The sequence below is a fragment of the Cucumis melo genome, chromosome 9, assembly GCF_025177605.1.
Source record: "Cucumis melo cultivar AY chromosome 9, USDA_Cmelo_AY_1.0, whole genome shotgun sequence".
In the NCBI taxonomy this organism is placed as follows: domain Eukaryota; kingdom Viridiplantae; phylum Streptophyta; class Magnoliopsida; order Cucurbitales; family Cucurbitaceae; genus Cucumis; species Cucumis melo.
The window spans coordinates 13,788,587-13,805,698 of NC_066865.1; the positions used below are offsets into that span (position 1 = coordinate 13,788,587).

General features: G+C 34.3%; 1 pseudogene; it reads left to right on the plus strand.

Annotated features, from left to right (window-relative positions):
• Positions 1–8,989: 8,989 nt before the first annotated feature.
• Positions 8,990–12,398, plus strand: LOC127150856 (photosystem II CP47 reaction center protein-like; annotated as a pseudogene).
• Positions 12,399–17,112: the final 4,714 nt, after the last annotated feature.

Consider the following 17,112-nt stretch of genomic DNA (forward strand, 5'->3'; position numbering starts at 1 on the left):
TCGGCAGTGCATAAGTCTTTGGAGTTGAAAATAGTAAGGTCGAATGTGTCCATCCTTTCCACAAAAGTAGCAAATTCTTCGTTTTCGTTTGTTCAGAGGTTTCACAGGTAGGCTAGTATCTTCAATGATTCTCACCTTTTCATTATCTGTAGGCTTGTTCTGAGTGATACCCTATCGAGCAAATACTGTTGTCCTAACGGTTGCGCTCTTTTTTTCCTGCAAAACCTAGACCTCTTTTGTCATCAACCCTCCTTCCTTGGCCAAGCAAGTCATCTAGTTTCAGGGTCCCGTTTGTCAACATCTTTACAGATTTGAAAAGTTCTTCAAGCTGATTTTTGGTTTCTTTTAATTCATCTTTTAGGGTCACTATAGATGATAGAAAACTTTGATTTTCTTCCACTAGGCATTGTATCCGTTCTTGTTGTTGTAAGATAATTTTTTTATCTTCCTTCCACTTCTTTTCCATTAAACCATCGGTTAAACACTTATTAATCATTGGCTCCAGCTGGTCAGATGCTTGAGTGTTTACTTTTGCAGCTTCTTCGTCATTCATGGTGCTGATACTGATCAAGGCCATTCCAAATTCTTCATCATCACTTTCAGAATAGTCTTCTTCATCTAAAAAGGTGGCTACCAGAATTTTCTTCTTACGTTTAAGATAGGTTGCACACTCAGATTGAATGTGACCAAATCCTTCACACTCATGACACCTGATTCCTTTGCCATATTTCTCAGGTCCTGAGAAACCATTTCCCTTTTCTCGTTCGTGATCCTTCTTTTGGTACAGTCCAGATGAAGAGGAGTCTCATATTCTGAGCTAAGTAATTGAAGGACCTTCTCGATTGTTACGTTGACTTCCCATATGTTTGTGAAACTGATTTTTAAGCTTTGCAACCTGCTTTATCAGCAAGACAACAGATTCTGCAAGAACATCATTATTTTTTGGCACTTTGTTTTCTTCTGTGGGCTCTTCCTTTCCTGAGGTTAGCGCAGCCCAGGTTTCCTTCTGTTTGCAGTATGTTCCAGGTGAATTTCAAAGATTCGTAATGATCCAAATAATTCATCCAGCTTCATTTTTGATAGATCATTAGCTTCCTCAATCGCCCTGACTTTCATGTTGAACTTAGATGGTAAAGATCTAAGAACTTTCCGACCAAGTTTAGAGTCAGACATCTTTTCTCCGAGTACATCTGATTCATTGGCAATATCAAGTACACGAACATTGAACTCAACAATAGTCTCATCTTCAGTCATTTGAAGTGCTTCGAACCGAGATGTCAGGATCTGTAACATTGAGATTTTCACATTTGATGTTCCTTCAAAGGCTACTTCCAAGATGTCCCAAGCAGCCTTAGCCGACTTGCAAGTGTTGATTAATTTGAATATGTTTGGATCAACAGCGTTGAACAGTGCATTCAGTGCGCGAGAGTTGCCTACAGCAGCATCTTCTTCTTCTTTTGTCCACTTCAACTCAGATTTTTGTACAGTTTGACCGACTTCATCCTTTTCAGTGAGGTACTCCCATCAAGATATAATAGCTCTCCAACTCCTCATGTCCAGTGACATAAGAAAGGCCTCCATTCGTGACTTCCAGTAGCCATAATTTCCTCCGTCTAAAAGGAGTGGTCTACTAGTTGAGTTTCCTTCACGAATTTCGTCCATCGATGATCGAATAATGAACCTTGCTTTGATACCAATTGAAATATGAACGATTTTAGTGATATGCAACAGAAGTAACCTCAGTTATGTGAAGAGTAGAGAGCGATAGAAACAAGAAAAAAAATATGCAACACAACAACGTTTGTTAATCCAGTTCGATGAATGTGCATCTATATCTGGGGGCAGTTTGCCCAGGATAGAAGATTGTATTAATCACAAATACAATAACAGTTGAATACATAGTTATGACTGAGGGAACAACACGTTGGCCTTTTTGTTACTATACTGTTCTAGGACTGTTTGTAACAGAACTTTAATTATGAAATAACATAATGATCATAACTAAATAACAAATGAGATGAAACTCCCCCTCAATGGTGGCACTAGTTGAGTGTGCATTCAACTTCGACTTTGGTTCAATGGTGGAACACTTCTATCTGAATTTCTTCATTTTATTTTTCATAAGCCACTCGAGAAGCTTACCGAAATTTGTTATTTATACTTGATGAATCCCAGCACGCACAAAACTTCCTCAGGAAGTAACTAATATATAGCAGATAATCTTAACCACGTGAACTCACTTTTTAAGGAAATAAAGATCACAAGGTTTTAACCACTTGAAACCGAAACCATTTTTTAAGGAAAGAATCTTAACCAATTTGTTAAGAAATAAACATGTGGGACCATTTAGCTAACAAAAATGTTTAACAAAACATGTATTTATTGAGAAATTGTTGATGATATTAGTAAACGGTGTTTATGATTACGCTTTAAGTATCGGAAATAGATTTACTTAATGTATTAGAAAGATGTTGCAAAAGCATGAGTTTATTGAGAATGATTTTAAGCAAGAAACCATATTTCTTTTATATACCGAGTTCTCAACGGTCAATGTGCACAAAGTTTATGGGATAAAGGATTATGTTGAACACTTAACATAGGCAGAATAGTATGCTCAACGCTCTGCTATCATCATCTAGTTCAAGCATGACATCATCATGATCGAGTTTTCAGGTATGGTAGGTCAAGCTAGTTACTATTGTGATTGAGTTTTCAAGGTATAGAACTAAGAGAGACAAAGAAACAAAGATTTATTTTAGAAAGCAAAAGAGTTTCTAATTGATAGAAAGGGATATTTCCAAAGGTGGAAAGAGTTCTAAAAGAATCTATTCTTATGATATGTTTAATCAACGATTTAAGAAAAAGAATGAAGTTATTTAAATAAGTATATTTTATTAAAACTGTCATTCACTGGGTTTTTTAGCTCACATTTTCTAAATATTTTTCCACTTTCCAGGTAGAGATTGTGATCCAAGAGCTTGACCGTTGTCTCCTGTCTACTGTGCAATCTTGTTAATAGTTTTGCTACTGTTGGTCAGTACTTAGGTTTATTTTTGTGTTGTACATAAGCTAGGGTTAAGTTCAGTTGTTAGCTTTTGTTTGTTCAAAGAGAATAGGTTGTAATAAATGGAGTTTAGCCTTAACTTATTTTAAAGTAATGTAATGAAGTTTGTTTAATTAATTGTGTTTGTCTTGTTAATTAGTTGTATAAGTTTTAATTTACTCAAGTTGATTGGTAATCTAAAGGGTTCAATAGTTAGGGTCAACTGATGTTGTTTCAGAAGGAAAAGCAACATCAATTAACTTCTCACTGTCTCTCGGATCAAGAGTAGGTGATCCAGGAGGGGGTATGACAGTATAGCTGTAACTTGACAAAAGAGTGTGGTAAATGCTTAAGTTGAGGAAATGGTACAGATATGTAATTAAACATACAGAATGATCCTATGAGATGATTATGTCATAAGCTATATGCAAGCTATGTGATCTGAATTACGATGAAAGAATTAAAAAAAAATGATCTCCATGAATATGATGAAAAATTTTAACAAGGGGATAATTTCAAAATGATTTATGAAAATAATTGATGATATTGAGATATTGTGAATCGCCTAACGAATGAGATTCAGTTTGATTTAAACTGAATGTTTTCTTGATGATAATGTATATCATTCATACCATGTGATTTGATGAAATGGATTTGAAGCGTTAAGGCAAACTTGAATTATTTAAGAGATTGATAAAAGATCTTATTCACTAGACGTTTTCGTCTAACCTTTCAAATGTTTTGTTTTATTCCCCCTCCCCCACCCCCTAGGTAGCGAAGGACATCTAACGTTAGACTTGCAGCCTTGATCGCCTACCGTGCCTCCTTAATTGCATCATTTTGGTAGTTGCCACTGCTAACTCGCATGGCATATAGTTGCTAGACAAGAGAAGTACAACTATTGTTTGGGTCATTATTTGTAGTTTTGTGATGAATGTTGAAAAACGTACTAAATGTACTTGTATTCGAAGTATCACTAAAATTTCCACAATTCATCTATCCGCATTTCGCATTAAATTTTCTTGCGATTGTCTTTTAATTCAGCTTACTAGGCATTCAACACGTAACTTTGTGGAGGTTGTTCGAAAGAGGTTGTTCGAAGATTATACTAAGAGAAGAAGTTGAGAGTTGTACTACTGAGAAGCTCTTAGGCAAGAAGAAACTTTCGGGTTGCAAGGGGAAAGCAAAAAGGGCGAACCTAGTATAGTGAGTGATTTTCAAAAGTTCAAATTGTTTTGAAGCTTCCTTCTAAAGTTCATGTTGTTTGTAATGTTGTTTTACACGTAAATATTGATGAATTTAGTGGTTTCTAAAGAAAGCTTGTAAAGTTTTATGTTTAATGATTGTATATGTCATCTTTTTAAATATTAGTCTTATTTCTACCAATGAGCTAAAATTATGTGCACATAATAAGTAAAGGCAACTATATAAAAAAGGTTTGCATGACAGAGTGAAGTTGGCCAATGCATAAAAGATGTGCATTGTGCTTAATGGCCTGAGCAATGGAAAATGAACCAGGAAATTCTCCAAGGGATATTGTTTATGAAAAGGCCATCATAGTAGTCTATGCGTAAGAATGGTTCATGCTCCTGGTGAAAGGAATAGTGAAAGACTAATGTATGTATTATGATTTACTGAAAAGAGACGATCAAGCCATGTTTATTAAAATGATTTCATATATGTTTGTATGCCTAAAAAGGTTTTCAAAGCTATCACTCACTGAGTCTTTGATTTATGGTTTAAGTGTTCCCTCCCTAGGTTTCACACGTTAAGATCAGATTAAGAGTAGAGTATATTGCGTTGAGGCAAGGTGTTTAAAGTTGGGCAGCTGTTGAAAGCATTTAAGCTTTATTTTATAAGTTCTTGTAATTGAGAAAGTTTTTAATATGTGTTGTTGAAAAGAATGATTTGAAGTTAATAAAAAGCAATGTTTATCGTATTTTCGTTGTGTTGTTGTGTTATGTTATTCTTATCAAAGGGAGGTAAGTTGATTTAGGCGATCAAACTAAGTTCAAGGACTGAAGTTGAGCGTTTTGACACTACGCATTAGATGCACCAGGACTGCTGTAGTTGCATCGCGTGCCACAACACAAGAGAAAGAATGTGATGCAAGGCGCAGCGTGACACAAAGATTATCTAGGACTACTACTATTTCCAGTAAACATGGTAAGGTAATGTAATGAAAATGGATTTTTCTTTATTTCATAACTTTGCAATTTTGTTTTATATGATTTGGGAAAAGTTGTCATTTGGCCTCAACCGCTTTACATGTTAAAATTGTATCTCGATGGTTGATCTCACCTGATATGGATCGAAAGAAACTAGTTTAACAAATTTTTAAAAGACGTGCTAGTTTTGAAAAGTGGAAACTTGACTGTTATTTTCAATAATTTGATTTGTTAAGTTTTCTTCTTCTTCAGAAAACATTTTTCAAATTTTAAAAGCTTGGTTATATTTTCACAAAGATCTTTTATATTAATATTGTTAATTTTAAACACAATTAAGAAAATGCCCTTTGAAACTTATTAATCCAATATTGTTGTTTTACAAGAAAAATGTTTTTCATTTTTCTTTAGTACTCTCTTTGGAATTTGAAGGTGTTGATTGAGTTCAATTCATAACCAATTTTAAATGAATTTTATTGTTTGTTACTTAAGATAGAGAAATTATTTGAATTTCTCTTTTTACTTAAAAACTTTCCTGGCTAAAATGTTTGAACTTCTTAGGATTTCATAAGATTTATAAATAAATTATATAATTGATCTCGTCATTTTCTTCTAATTTTCAATTAACACATGCATAAACAAAAGCTTTTAATAGTAAATTCTTAACTTTTTTCACTTTTCAATCACCATCCAAACATGAAATTTTAGATAAGCTCATTTAAAATCTTACACGTTTGAAATAAAATAATTAATTTAAAATAATTTTTTAGATTTCAAATCATAAGATTTAAAATTATTTATTAAACTTTCTTGAATTCAAACATAGGGTAAAAGACAAGAATCCTTGAAAAATGAATCTTTATCTTAACAGTATTTAAGTAATAAGTTTTTCAAACTACCTAAGTTTCAAAAATAAAAATATTAATGAAACCCTCCTTTTTTTAGTAATTTAAAAACATTATCATGGTTCCATTGCTTTATGATTTCGTTTGTTATTCAGCAATCCCAAAGTTTTTTTTTTTTTAAATTTTCTCTTAAAAATAAATATTTCGTAGTCTTTCATAGCAAAAATATTGTTAACAGTCTTCTGTCGTGAAAACAAAAAAGTTTGTGACGCTAAAAGAGACCTCCACAATAAATCAACTACAATCGAAAAATGTCTTTTATCTCATACTACACTTTCGATACATAACCTAATGGTTCAGGAAAAAAAAAAAAACAAGAAAAGAATTCTCATATCGAATTCATAGTGCCATACTATTATTACTTAATATTTTATATGGCGAAGGCATAGTTTTCTTTGTCTAAAAAAACAAGTCATTGGCGCCAAGCGTGAGGGATTGCTAGACGTTTGGTAATTTCTCCTCCGACTAGAATAAAAGATCTCATTGAAGCAGCTAATCCCATGCATATTGTCTATACACGTGGTTGTACAAATTGCATAGTATCATAAATACCTACTCCAGCTATTACCCCTCCACAAGGAGAGTTTATAAATAAATACAGAATTTTGGTATCATCCTCCATACCGAGATATACCATAAGAACAATAATTTGATTTGAGATCTCACTCTCTCAACTTCTTAGCCTAAAAAATGTAATCTTTCTTGATAAAGTTGGTTTATTAGGATAGAATTGTATCCCTTAAGAACCGTACAGGCACCTTTTGATGCATACAGTCAAAAAAATAGCGAAAAAGAATCATTATTTAGATTTTATCTTTCTTTAAAGGATTCTTTCTAACTCCTAATGAAGGGGCTTTTTCTTACCTTCCATTTTTATTTTCAAAATGGATGAGTTTTGTCCTTTGGCCCACGATCGTTTGTCTATACTATAATTTTTTTTTTTTGAAAAGGTAATATTATTATAGAAGAATAAGGGGACCTTATAGCTTGAGGCCAAGGCAACAAAGCGGAAAATGCTCACAAACACAAGAAGAAATAAAAAACTTAACAAAATCACCAAAAGGAAGAACATCAAAGTCATAAAAAGACACAAAAATAACAAACTCAAAACAATCCCACAAAATAGGGGAAAACAACAACACAAAGAATAAGAAAAACCACAGCCCAGGGACAAGCAAATAAAAACCGAAAATAAAACAAGCTAAGCATGGAGCCTGACTACCATGGAGACGATGATTACGCTCCTTCCACATAAAGTAAATAGTAGTGCACCAGAGAACGCACCACAGCTTCCTCCTCACACCCTTCCCAATACCCTGACGACAAATCCAAGACAACTTAACCCACCTAATAAGAATAAATGATCGCGAGACTCGACACCCCATGGTAAAGAATGCACAATAGCATAACGAACTATCCCACATATGCAACCTATCTCTAGTGCCCAATATATCTTTAATGGCCAACAAGCACAAAAGGAATGCTTGGGGACATTCCCCCCACCCAACAATAAACCTGTCCAACGAACCCAACCATACTGAGGATGAATAGTATCCCACGAACTCGCGATCGAAAAATCACCTTGACGACCAGGAATCCAGACCCATCTATCCCTAACATTAAGACACTAATATACAACCTGAATCCTATCCCATAAATCAATCAACTCTATTAACACTCGCGACCACCGTCACTCCCCACTCAATCCAACAAACTCGGAAAGTCTAGCCTCTCTCCTACTTACCGCATCATAAAGCACCCTCTCCCTAACCTACTAAAGTATGGGACCCCTTGCAACCACGGATCAAGCCACACTCTATATCTCTTGCCATCCTCCACCTCCATCCAAACATGTTTTTTTAGACTATCCTGCTTACGCAAGATTGCCCGAAGACACCAAGACCGACCAACCTCACTATCAGCCGAGAAAACCAAGAAAACCATAAATTATTCGAAGTGATAATATTAATATGGATACCCCCCAAAAATAGATTTAATTGCGCTCCATGCTTTAAATTTTTTATGATTAAATCAATCTGTCTTGGGTGAAGAGAGGATATCTCGATTGGGAGAGAGAACGGAGAGATATCATATGACCTAATATATCTAACAAGTCGCACTATAGGTCAACCACGATGCTTCTTCCTCTTTGAGACTTCAAAAAGGTACTTTTGGAACACCAATAGGAATTAAAGCAAAGAAAAAAGAATTAATTACTATAGCTAACTTTGATGTGGAAGCATAACAACGACTTTATTGTCTTAATAAATAAGAAAGGCCTTTATCATATTTTATCTTTTAGCATATTTTATACATAGATTTAATAAGTTCATAAAAAGGAAAACAAAATTAATAAAGGAAACTTCTTCCCAAATAGGTTTTTGAATGATGAACAAGTATGTATACATTCACTCATAAAAAATAGGATCAATTTCCATCTATCATTGCGTATTGGTACTTATCGAGTATAGAATAGATCTGCTTCTTTTTGTTCCTACGAATATAATCAAATTATTCCATTGTTACTAAATGAATAGACTAAATATTAATCCTTTCTCAAAGATAATCCCCCCAAAGGGGAGGTCCATAGCATAGTTTTTTTTAGTGCAATAAAATTATGTAATGTCTATTTTTCCTTGATAAAGGGGCATTTCCATGGGTTTGCCTTGGTATCGTGTTCATACCGTTGAATTGAATGATCCCGGTTGTTTCCTTTCTATTCATATAGTGAAAAAAACTCTAGTTGTTGGTTGGGCCAGTTCAATGGCCTATACGAATTAGTACTTTTTTTATCCCTCTAATCATGTTCTTGATCCAATGTAGAGACAAGGTATGTTCGTTATACCCTTTATGATTGGTTTAGAAATAACCAATTCATGGGAAGGTTGGAGTATCACAGGAGGGACTATAATGAATTCGGGTATTTGAAGTTACGAAGGTGTGTTTTCTAGATTGTGCTTCTTAGCAGCTATCTGGCTTTGGGTGTATTCGGATCTAGAAATATTTTGTGATGAACCATATAGGTTCTTTGGATTTGGCGAAGATTTTTGGAATTCATTTATTTCTCTAGGGTTGGGTTGCTTTGTTTTTGGTGCATTTCATGTAACTGAATTGTATGGTCCGAGAATATGGTTATTCGGTCCTTATAGATTAACCGAAAAGGTACAAGCCATAAATCCTACGTGAGGTGTTGAAGGGTTTGATCCATTTGTTCTGAGTGGAATAACCTTGCATCATACTGCACTAGGTACATTGGACATATTAGTGGGCCTATTCCATCTTAGTGTTCGTCCACCCTAACGTCTATGTCACATCCTGATCCAAATGCCACTTCCTGCGGCTAGATGGAGGAAGTGCCTCCTAGGCATTCATCGCGTATATCACCGCAAGATGATGCAATGAACGCCTAGTAAACGGAACAACTTACTCCAACTTGTTTGATCGCAAGGCTTTTGCCTTGAACCTTATAGACTTAACTCAACACAATGGAAAAACCCGCAACCTGTTTACTCCATTACTTAGCATTCTTGTCACAATAAGAAAATTCATTACTAAGCGGTAAGTATAAATAATAAGCAGCAAAATAAACAGTTTTTTTTATTAACTTGACACTTTACACAAAGTTTAACTTAACAATTACATTTCTTTTCTCGTTGGCATAAAAATTAACACTGAGTTCTAATCCACTTTTCTTCCTCCACCGCTCAATACTGCTTCTTATGGCTAAGTATTTAGAGGTGTAAAGACCTTATTTTTATCTTTCTCTCCTCCATCGTTCAGCGACCATTTCAGGGACAAACTCTAGAACTTCCTTTCTTTAGCTTAGTTCCTTCACATCCATCGTGTCTTCAGCCTCTCTAACCTTAAAGTGTCGGATGATCTTCTTTCAATCCAAGTGGAAGCTAGCCCCTGTTATTAAGGAGTGAAGTTCTTACCTACTGACTCCTTAAACACAAGCTAGGATGACACGGCTTGGACACTGCACAAGTTTGCATAACAACCTTCCTTTCTCTCCTTTACTTGGCTTCTATACATGATCCTCAATCCTTACTTGGCCTTAATGCCTGACAACCTGGGGAGGGAAAACTTAAAACGTAAGTCGAAGACTTAGTGAATGATGGGTTTAGGAAAACCTTTTTGGGAATACAACAGATTCAACATCAACAAAAACAATAATAATACTAAGCTTCATAAACTCGAGCTTTTTATCGCATCAAACACAACCACGATAATTACAACGATCCCACATGGTTCAACCATCAAAACAATCGCTACTCATCAACGGGACCTTGGATTTTCCCATTGCCTGGACGTTGGCTTCATACTCACTAGCGTCTCACGATTTACCTAGGATTTCCACCAGCATCTTGTAATATTCAATCTCATCTCTAGCCTAAGATTTGCTTTAACCAATGTCTTCACATATCATTTCTCGCTCAGATTTAGGATTCATTTTCATCAACATCTAGTATTTCAAGAACACAACTCATACTCGCTCAGACCTGGGATTCACTTTCACCAACATTTACTCACCTAGATCTAGGATTCATATTCACTAGCGTCTTACGTTAAACCTGGGATCTCCAGTAGCGTCTTGCGATAAATTAGTCACCATTACTCGTCATAACACCAAGATCACATGAGAGGCCTTAGCTCAACATATAACCTTCAACACATAACAGATACATGATACAACAATCATCAACAAAAGGATTACAAAAAAATGTTAACCATGCATAAGATACTTGATGATTTGTCAAGATGTGATAAACAATATCAATTCATTTAGAAGGATATAAAATCATTTACAAAAAACATTCGTTTTATTAGGATCACTCACAAAAACACTTAGCCTCAAATATTTCTTCCTTTAGCTTTCGACTTCCTCTTCTTGCCTCGTGGTTTTCTTCAACTGGCTTCTGAAATCAACTCTTAACAACTCAGTATAACGTTTGGCAAATGTTTTTCCCTTTTTCATCTAATCTTTGGTCCTATTTATAGTGAACTTTCAAATCCAAAGGTCATTTCCATGCTTTACACATGTCACCTTTTCATTTCCCTTCAATCTGCAATCAACCGAAACTTAACACGTACATTAAACATTTAGACACTTTCCTTGAAACGCCAACCTTGTCTCCTTGGAAAGCTAAACTTCTTTAAGCCATCTGACTCTCTGATTGAAAAACATTAGACTTTTTACTATTCCCTAGAGGGTCGTCCAGTCACTTTAACCGAACACAACTTCTTCCTTGCTAGCAGCCTCAACATGTTACTTAATTCCATGTGATGGCTCTTAGACTCGAATACTACTTTTCGTATCACCCTTTCTCTAATCAAATCTTTCTTCGCAGAATGCTTCTCTCTAAACTTGGTCAAAGCAGCATATCTTAACAAAGTTCTTCTTCAATAGGACTTCTTTTTGGAATCAAGGTCTCACAGTCTATACAAAGGATTACATATGGGAAATATTGAAACCGTTCTTTCGAGTAGTATCACTGCTATATTTTTTGCAGCTTTTGTTGTTGCTGAAATTATATAGTATGGTTTAGCAATTACCCTGATTGAATTATTTGGGCCCACTTGTTATCAATGGGATCTGGGATACTTCCAACAAGAAATTTATCGAAGAGTTAATACTGGGTTAACCAAAAATCAAAGTCTATCATAAGCTTGGTCTAAAATTCCCAAAAAAATTAGCTTTTTATGATTATATCAGAAATAATCCCACAAAAGGTGGATTATTTAGAGTGGGTTCCATGGACAACGTGGATGGAATAATTGTTGGTTGGTTAGAACACCCTATTTTTACAGATAAAGAAGGACGCGAACTTTTTGTACGTTGTATGTCGACCTTTTTTGAAACATTTTCGATTATTTTGGTAGATGAAGAAAAAATTGTTAGAGTCGATGTTCCTTTTCGAAGAGTATAATCGAAGTATAGTGTTGAAAAGGTCGGTGTAACTGTTGAGTTCTATGGCGGTGAACTCAATAGAGTTTAGTGATCCTGCTACTGTGAAAACTATGCTAGATGTGTTCAATTGGGTGAAAATTTTGAATTAGATCGTGCTACTTTGAAATCCGATGGGGTTTTTTGTAGTAGTCAAAGGGATTTGATTTACTTTTTGGCATGCTTCCTTTGCATTGCTCTTCTTCTTCGGACACATTTGGCATGGTGCGAGAACCTTGTTCAAAGGTGTCTTTGCTGGTATTGACCTAGATTTGGACGCTCAAGTAGAATTTGGGGCATTCTAAAAACTCAGAGATCCAACTACAAAAAGAATCTAGTATGATACAAGATTTCTCTGTTCTTTCTTCCTTTATTTTTTGATTTGACATAGATAGGGTACCAAATAAATCTTTATTTGGATTGCTGACTTTTCATTTCTTTGACTGTTATCTTAATCTTTTTTTAATCTATAAAAAGATCCCAACTAAACAGGTATGGAAACTATAATTGTAACCTAAAATCAAATCTATGGAAGCATTGGTTTATACATTCCTCTTAGTCTCAACTCTAGGAATAGTTATTTTTGCTATCTTTTTTCAAAACTATAATTGTAAACTGAAATCAAATCTATGGAAGCATTGGTTTATACATTCCTCTTAGTCTTAACTCTAGGAATAATTATTTTTGCTATCTTTTTTCACAAACAGCGTAAATTTCCAATAAAAAGGCGAAATGATTTCTCATTATCTCAATTTCTGAGGCTCGTTACCTCAACTAGTCCTTGTGTTCCTTGAATGGATCTCTTAGTTGTTGAGAGGGTTGCCCAAAAGCAATATATAAGGCATACCCAGTAAGACTTACAAGTAAACCATATATAGAGATGGCAACTAGGGTTGTTATTTCCATTATTATATAGTTTCAATACCACAATAGATCTATAATAAAATCATTTATTTGAATGGTATCAGATCTCACTGAATAAAAAAAATATAGGAATATTTATGGTTACACAAACTATTGACAATAGTTCTAGATCTGGGCCAAGACGAACTGTTGTAATGATTTATTGAAACCATTGTATACAAAATATGGTAAAGTGGTTCATGGGTGGGAAACTACACCTTTAATGGGTGTCACAATGGGTTTATTTACGATGTTCCTATGTATTATTTTGGAGATTTATAATTCTTCCATTTTACTGAACAGAATTTCAAGTAATTAAATTGGATTCACAAGAACACCTAAATAACTTTTCAATAGAAATGAAAGTCTAAAGTATGTAGATTTCTACTTTTTAGCCCACTAAATAACTTTTCAATAAAAAGGAATATGAGTGTGAGACTTGATCCTATGGATACGACATAGAAGAAGTCGGTCATCTTGATCAAGATGATTTTATCTCATTGGATATTCAGTCTAGGCTAGTCTCTAGAGCAGAATATATGAAGTAGATTTCAAAATATTAGAACAAATATTAGAACTATGATTCATACTTATCAGACGTCGTGGCCGACTCCAAAAAAAGAGTTAGGAGTGATAAATAAAAAATAATATTCTTTTGCTTCTACTTATTTTGGTTAAAGGATAAACCTTTCCTTGGCTTTTTTCATTATATTCAATCATTGAATAAGCATCGAATAAGTGATAATCCAAGGGTTCTTACTCAGGGAATTTTTTAACTTTTTCTAGAAGGTTTTTATTGAATCAACGTGGTTCTAGTCTAAATCTAAGGTTTTAATTGATTCCTAGGGTCTTAACAAGATAATTTTTATCAATAATAAAGAAAACAAGAGTAAAGTCGAATTACATACAAATAAAACAAAAAAAATAGGTAAATAGAAGATTCAAGATGCCCTTAATGATCAATATAAATACGAATAAGTCGACATGATATTTGGGCATTATAACTACAAAGAAGACTTTTTCGGATTTTGATTCTTTCGTATCTTGATACACAAAATTGAATCATAACATTAAGAAGTTTGAAACTTTTTAGTACACATATCCATTATGAGCAATATTTTGATGTTTCTGTTTGAGTCGTACGAGATGAAATTCTCATATACGGTTCTTAAAGCGAGGTCCCCTTAGTTTACCAATCTTAATAAAGTGTATGATTGGTTCGAAGAACTTCTTGAAATTTAGGCGATTGCAAATGATATAACTAGTAACTCCGTTCCTCCTTATGTCAACATATTTTATTATCTATGAGGAATTATGCTTACTTGCTTTTTAGTACAAATAGCTACGGGTTTGCTATGACTTACTACCGTCCGACCCTAATAACTTGTAAATTCATAAATATTTGAAAATACACTTTACATAAGCTTTTATGCCTGTTTCACTCTGTTTTTAATGTCGAAATATAAGATTATGAATAAAAGAAGAAGCTGACAAATCGAAGAGGAAGTCACAAGAAGATTTGGTGAGAAGGCTATATCAGTTGGCGAGAAGAGGTTCGCTAGAAGATAAAAATGGTAGATGGAGTTGATGTGACATAACATAAAAGCAGCTTTTGGCGCTGACATGCTTAGAAGACTAGATTTCTTGCCTAATTCTACCTATATAAAGGACTCCATCACCATTAAGAAAAGTGTCTGGTTCGTGCCTACAGGGGCTCGACCCTAGAGATTGGTGGGAAGGAATAACCTTTCCACCATCTGTAAAGTATTTGTTCCTCTTTTTTTGTCAGTCTATGAATGAGAGTTTGTGAGGCTAAGTGAAGAAGGTCTCATTCCCATCTTCCCCCTAACTTGTATCGGCATCCCTACCCTTTCCATTTTTTACATTTCTTTACATTGTATTTACTTATATTGTACAGTAGCTGAAGTCCTATATTCTTTAATACAATGTATATTTATACATCTTCACTTAGCGTCGTAAAAAATTATATTATTATTTAAATGAAATGTTTCCGCGACGTCTTCGTCTTCGTCTCCAAGTGATGAAAATATATCTTTTTATTGTTCACTCATCTTTGTATTATTTGTAGTTTAAGTCTTATGATAAGTTCTTAATAAGAAAGTTAGCTTATATTTCTTATCGTGTGAGTTGAGCTATTTTTATCACTTGGCCAGTGTATATCGCCAACTACTCAAAAAGGTAAGTAGCTAGGAATTTGAAAACAAACTCCACCTTAGCGAGATAACTTCCATCATTTGTATCCCGAAAGGAGACCAAGTGTAGGTATTAGGCGTCAAGAGGTTGCCACCCTTAAACGTGAAGTTCTATAAGTCTTATAAGCGAAACGTTCTAAACGTAACTTGCTTAACGCGACTTGGTCATTTGGATCTTGAAAGGTGACCATGTGTGGCATTTAATGACTCCGAGAGGAGTGCGTCTTAATCACAAGCATGTTAGTTAAGTTATATCGCATCAAAGATCGTTTATTGCTTAATCACCTGGTAATGCATAGATTTCCTTCACACCTTCTTTTATGCAAGTTCGTTCACCATTCAAAAGAGCATAAGCCATCCATGACACCTTTCACAAAAATGTCGCGGAAACATTTCATTTAAATAATAATATAAATTTTTATGATGCCATGCATGTACACATCATCATCCAACAACGCCTGACATGGAAGAGCACGACATCGGAAAAAGTGGAAAATATTAATAAAATTGATATAAATCGCGATGTGTACATGCATGGCTTCGACAGTTGGTCCGTGTACGACGACGTTGCGTTGACTATGTCAGTAAAGGTTAAACCTTTAAATAATTATGACAACCTTTTCACAACGCCAAAGATGAGTATTTCATGATAGGTCAACCTTTTTCCGACGTAGAGGTTGGTAACGTTGCAAGAAATTGTGACGTTTTAACTGATTTTGAAAATGTTTTCACGACGATATAAGTGACTGTATCGGTCTTACATAGAGAAAAAAATGATGCAGTCATTTATGGAATCGCGATTGGGTGGTTCTCATGACGTCTTCGGGATGCGTCAGGAGAACCCCTGTTAATTGAGTTTTGTTTTCATAGAACACAAAACACAAACGAAAGAAAAGAAAAAAGAGAAAGACCAAAAGAGAGACTGTTTGCCACACGTCCACCGTCCACCGTTGCCACCATCCGTCGAGTCCCTGCCTACTGCCGTCGTCGTCCGCCGTACACCATCCTTATATCATCGTTCACTTAGTTCGTCGTCTCTACCAGTAAAAATGTTGTATTTTGTTTTTTTTTTGTTTCTAAAATAATATATATTAATCTATTGTATATTTTAGATTAGGTTATATGTATATCATATATTGTACGTATATTTTGTAGGTTGTAGATTGTATATTGTATGTATATTTATTATTAAATTTGTTGCATGAATAAGAAACTGTTTTTGGAATTAATTAAATTGTATGTATAGATTGTATATTGAAATTGTTAGAGTTTTTGAATTAAAATGTATATGGAATTGTTTAAGAATCAAATTATATGTATGACTGGAATTTTGAAAATTATAATATGTTAAGGTTTAAATTATTGAAATTTTGATAGTGATTGTTATAGAGAGATTTAACTGTATTGAAACTTTTAAATTGATGAAATTGATGAATTTGAGAAATTTTATTGATTTGTTGTGGCTATCTTGCAATTATGGTAACCTGTAGTTTATTATTTGTGAACATAATTTGTTTGTTAGAAGTAAGGTAGCCTTTATTTAGTTAGAATTATGGTTGCTCTTACTGCAAGATAATTTGTTCGCAGTGTTAGGTAGCTTATAACGCTAGTTAGTTGGAAGTGTTAGATAGATTTTTTAGTTTAAACTTAGATATAGTGAAAGTTGGGATATTTGATACTTGTGAGGTGTGGCTTATTCATGGAGTAAAGTTAGCATTTGAGAGAAGGATTATAAGACTAATTACACGTACTTATGTTCTAGGTCTTTAACGATGAACTTGGATGAAACTTACGAATAAGTTATCGATTGAGTATATAGAGGGTGTTTTCTAATTTTTAGAAGATGTGAAGTATCACGTCAATGAGTACGAACGAATAAGGTATCCATGCAAGAGATGTATGAATTCGAATTGGGACTCATTAGCGAGTGTAGAGA